Genomic DNA, 5317 nt, shown 5'->3' on the forward strand with positions numbered 1-5317 from the left:
AAAGATAATGTCTTTCATGGCTCCTCCAGAGGTTTTAACCTCACTGTGATGAGGCACTAATGTCTTGTTTCTAACATCAAACCTTCAGCATTTCTTTCTCTTCCTCTCAACAGTAAAGTTATGCAAGTTGGTTCTCAAAGAAGCAACGGCCATCAGTAAACCCGCAGAGCTATGATCAGGAAAACCTGATAAGCCAGAGTTTCCTGTTCACTACAATTCTAATCTACGTAGAGTCAAAGACACCATCTTTACTTGTGACAGATGCATGTGGATGCACTCTGTATCTTTTGAAATGTTATATATTTATTTCCCAATGTTAAAGGTAAAGAGCTTTTTACCTAGCTCATCTGCAGTTTCTGTTGGTCCAGATGCACAAACACACCTTTAGGTAAACATGCAAACACAAAGTGCATTCCCTTTCTTTTCTTTTCTTTTCTTTTCTTTTTTTTACTACTTTCACTTTTTCCAAGTCAAAACATTTTCTGCAGGCAGCAAATCGTGACAAGAGAACATATTGGTTCTGCTCCTCAAAAGTCAGTTAATGCCCTCTGTTACCTGCCAGACTGGAAAAGTCAGACCGTTTAACAAACTACACACTAGACTACACAGGAACCACAATCACATTTAATAGTTAACTGAAAAAGCAACTGGGGGGTTTTCTCCTACTATCTTTCTATATTTATTACTAATAAAACACTACCTATTTCCTTATTAGATCTAAAAGTATTTAATGCCATTAAAGATTCAGAAAACATCCCTAAATGTCCCAGCTTTTTTATTTAGAGTATGTCTAATATTCATTCTATCGAATCATGGAATATACTGGAAAAGCCAGAAAACTCAGAAATATATCAGCTAATTTCTGCCAGTCTTTTGTTTCTTCCTGTCTTTTTAAGATTTTATTTCTAGTTATGATAGAAATGTTGAAATCCATAACCTTCGTTTTAAAGAAATACCTGAAATATAATGGAGGAGAGTCCTCAAAATCAAACAAGAGAAATAACGAAGAATTCTCCAACAAACAGAGGAAGCAGATTAGTCATCCTCTTTATTCATTAATGAACTGAAGGCAGATCTACTCCAGTACTGAAATGTTAAACTAAAAATATTCTTCTCTTCATCATTTAAGGATAGAGATGCATGACTAAGTGATGAATTAAACATATTCCATCCACTTCACATCAAAAGATGTAGTAGAGAGAATAAAAGAATGCACAGCAGAATGAGAAGTCAGGGAGACACGAGCCTCAGGGATCTGATTTCTGCAAAAACAAATCTGTCAGTTTTTCTGTCACACGATGCTGTTTAGAACAAATCAGTGGGATTTTGGACATCACAATTAATCAAGCAGTCTGCATGAGATTCTGACAAATGTGTCAGGTTTCTGCTGTTGGTGGATCCTGAATGATGATGGATGCTCGTTTTCTCTGCAGTGACAGACGTGAAACATGTCGATCCTGCTACATTAAATTTGGCAACTGGAATATGGAGCTCAGAGGATTCAGAACTAAATAATCAATACAGAAAATGTGGCCAAATTCTGTCTCACACAGAAAAGGTCAATTTAATTTAATCCATCCAAACAGAATATTTTTTCCTTATCATTTTAAACATATTTTCTGATAAAATATTTGTGACTTGGAGTCATAGTGTTTTTAATATTATTTAATAATTCAGACTTCTAGTTTAACACATTCTAATTACATGATCCCAAATAATGTCATGTTTCCATCTGTTGTCAAGCAAAAGTTTTAAAGAGAAGGACCTTCAAAGCATGACTTATCTCAGATGCTTGGATGCATAAAATGCTCTGAAGCTTCTCAAAAACTCATGTATTCTTTTGAAGGTTTAACTGGGACTCAGATCAGAAAGAAATCAAAGTATAGCTACCAAACAACTCAGGAAAAACAAAGATGCAGGAGCTGATTTTTTCTGCTCTGACGTCTGTTTCTACAATCCTCTTACGTTCTTACTGATTAATGCTTAGAAAATATGTAATTAGACTGTTATGTAGCTACATGTTAAAACTCCTAATGTTTAGAAGCTCTAGGTAAAAACATGAAGTATTGCATCTTTATCAAGAAACTGCTTCCAAATTAGTCATAGATCCACACAGTATTGGCTCTAAATTGATGCTAAAATGTTCAAATCATCCGTTATGTAGACTTCTGTTTTATTTTTAGGATATCTTCAGCACAATTTATTGTCATTTTTGCGCATTTCAAGTCTAAATTGTCAAATGCTATAAATGCTAACATTTTTAACCTCCAAATAATACACAACTGTTAAGCCAGTGTTCCTATGTGGAAATGAAAATAACAATATTAGTGAAAGATTTAGAAGATTCCAAGAAAACAGAGCTTAAGAGAACTATTGTTAATGGTTTATTACATTTCTTATGTTTTTGAATGCAATAAAAAAATGAATGGAACTTACCAAAAAAATATTCTAAAGGGAATATTTTCAGTATTTTTACCATTCATTCATATTAACTACATGTTTTAAAAGGTTCATTAAGACATTTTTAGCACGTGTCTGTGTCAGACAAGCCTCAGGCACGCGCCACCTTCAGGGGGCCAATCACAGCGCAGAGCCCCTCCCTCCTCCTGGCTCATGTGCTGCTTCCGGTCTCCCGTCAGGAGGCAGAACGAGAGCCGGTGAGTGGAAGAGTGAAACTGAAGGATACTCCCGCGAGGTTCGGACGGACGCACGCGCCCGCTCAGCATCCCCCAGCAGGGCTTCTGGGTAAAGTGACCGCAGGGAGGCGGTTTCGGTGAGATTTCTCCTCCTTTTGTGGCGGTTTTGGTTAAGTTGCTCCATAATATCTGTTAGAGTAAAACCTTGCATTTAAATCCGGAAGGAATTTTCTCTGCCGTGTATTTTCGCGGAAATAAGAACCGCTTTATTTGATAGTAAAATATTAAAGTGACCTCGAAAAACCTTCACAATTTAGCTGGAAGAGTGACTGTATAGGAGCAAGAACACAATATGTTGATAGATAACGAAAACATTTAAATGTTAAGTTTATTATTTAATTCAAAATAAATAACTTTTCTTTGGCTTTCAATAAGTTTATTGTAAATTTTATTCTTTTAATTTTTAAACCGGAAGTTGTGTTGTTACCGCGTGCTTCACGCGCTTTGGTGCTGCAGCTGGAGCATCCATGGCTCCCTGCTGGGCCCTCAGTGGAAGACTGAAGACTGCCTCTCAGGTGTACATCTCCTGCCGTTATGAAAGGAATCATATTTTTGGGGGAATTTATGGTTCAAGTCAAGTAGAGCTGATGAGACTGGTGAACCTGCGTGTTTCTGCTCCTGTCTGTGATCAGAAAGAACAGATTTTTAGGTGTCAGATGGGGTCTGAACGGCTGTCAACAATCTTCTAGAAGAAATGATCAGATGATGGGAACTGTTGGGAAGATCTGATGTGATCAGACTTGGAAACTGCTATCTTACAGAGAAGATATGATGTGATCAGAAAGAAAACGGGAGCAGAAATGCATTCCTTCTTACCTTAAGAAGGGCAAACATCTTTACTTACTCTCATGTTTACATTTTTCTCTAGTGAAAATTCTAATTTCAATATAAACTTTCCTGCTATCAATGTGGATAAACTTAACATGTATCAAGTTTGAAGCTTTACTAGGCTTACAAGGAGAAGAATACACTTTGTAATTCTGCGGGATTATCCACATAATCCGAGCAATTGTGCTTTCTTTCTAAATGAAGGTCCATTTACAACATTTCTTTGTTTTGTAAGCTTTGATTATGTCATTATTTCACACAGGTTGTTTGGCTCTGCAGCCAAATAAACACATACTAACACACGTGTGTTCTTTGGCCGTACATACCTTCACGTCAGTGTAAATGCAGACAGTCTGACCTCTGGGACCGTGCCGCGTGTTGCCGCGTCATTTTTTTTCACAATGGCCATGTTGAAGTGAAGCTCCAGCGCGCTCAGCTGAGGGGGTGTCGGCACAACGACATCTGCGGACAAAAGAGCCCATTCACACTATTTCTTCAGGAAGAAGAGATGCAGACTGTGATGCATGGACTCATTGCTGCTCACAGACAGATTCTATATCCCAATCAGTGAATCCGGGGGCAAAAGTAAAGCCCCTGCTGTTGATGATTAATAAGTAAAGGCTGTTTTTGGCTCATTTTTAAAAAAAATATTTTAAATCAAACCATTGGGACATCACTTCACTGAGTTGGAAAGAGTATGAACTTGTGCAGGAGAGCTTGGCTGGAGGCCTCAGGGAAGACCAGGAACTGCTGGAGAGACTGTGTCTTAGCTAGCTGGAGAACGAGTTGGGCCCCAATCCCAAATCAGTGGAAGAAGATGGATGGATGGTGTTGGAGGCTGAGCGATACGTGAAAGATAGTCAGGCTCGTCTCCATTCACAGTTTGGACTCATAAATCCAACTCCCCAAGAGGGGTTAGATTCTCCTCCACTCTGGAGTCGCACCTGAGTGCTGGGGGTTTGCCCCCAGCTTAGTCATCATAAGAAGAGGTTAACCCAGGTGAAGGAGAGGATAGTGTCCCTGCACCTCCAGGTCTGGCGGTCACAGTCTGTTACTGTGGTCTTAGTAAATGGTCTGAACAACACTGCAAAGAACACAGTCATCTGGAGTCTTCTGGGAGACTTTGTGACAGAGATACCTAGAACAGCGTGATCACATCTCTGGTGATGGTTTGTGATTAAATTCTGTGACAGTCACAGTTTGTCTAAACACAATGTTTGAGCACAACTCTGTCTTTCAGATCACAGAAGTGAAAAAGTTCCTCTGAATGGTCTCAGAGCTGCAGTTGGTGTCCTAAACCTATCTACTACTGTTCATGAGTACTTGAAACACAAGGGGACGCAGCAGAAACAGGACATTTTCAAAAGATCCTTGTAAATGTATTTGATCATGCAGTCTCACCTTTAAGACATTAAATTTTTCAATACAATCAGAAGATACATCCAACACATCTTCTCTTAACAAATAACCGATTTGTCAAAAAATTGATGTGGGTTCTGATCTAGAGTCAGGATTAAAGATTAAAGGGAAGAAGAACAAGAACACAAAAGCAAAAAGGTCAATAATTAAATACAAATCCAAAGACCAAAATAAGTTGAATATAAAACTGGATGTTTTATTCTTGTTCATTTTGAGGTTTTTCATAAACTATGTTGATTCAGCAGAAAAATGTTTTTAAAAGTGTTTACATTCTTTAAGTCTTAGTCACATGCACCTGTATGGGCTTGTACAGCCACCGTAAGGAACGTCATGAAAATTCAACCTACAATGGTCGTGTGTGTGTGTATGTGGGT

At 38.3% G+C, this 5317-nt stretch overlaps 1 protein-coding gene across 2 annotated transcripts in view; it reads left to right on the plus strand.

Annotated features, from left to right (window-relative positions):
- Nucleotides 1-2623: 2623 nt before the first annotated feature.
- The window catches only part of acsl3a (acyl-CoA synthetase long chain family member 3a), a 31278-nt gene continuing 28584 nt past the window's right edge, over nucleotides 2624-5317 (plus strand). For both annotated transcript variants that reach the window (XM_024277586.1, XM_024277587.1), the window contains exon 1: nucleotides 2624-2773. The gene's annotated coding sequence lies outside the window, so the exon portion shown is untranslated. The remainder of the gene's footprint in view (nucleotides 2774-5317) is intronic.

Source organism: Oryzias melastigma, linkage group LG13, assembly GCF_002922805.2.
Source record: "Oryzias melastigma strain HK-1 linkage group LG13, ASM292280v2, whole genome shotgun sequence".
NCBI classification, from domain to species: domain Eukaryota; kingdom Metazoa; phylum Chordata; class Actinopteri; order Beloniformes; family Adrianichthyidae; genus Oryzias; species Oryzias melastigma.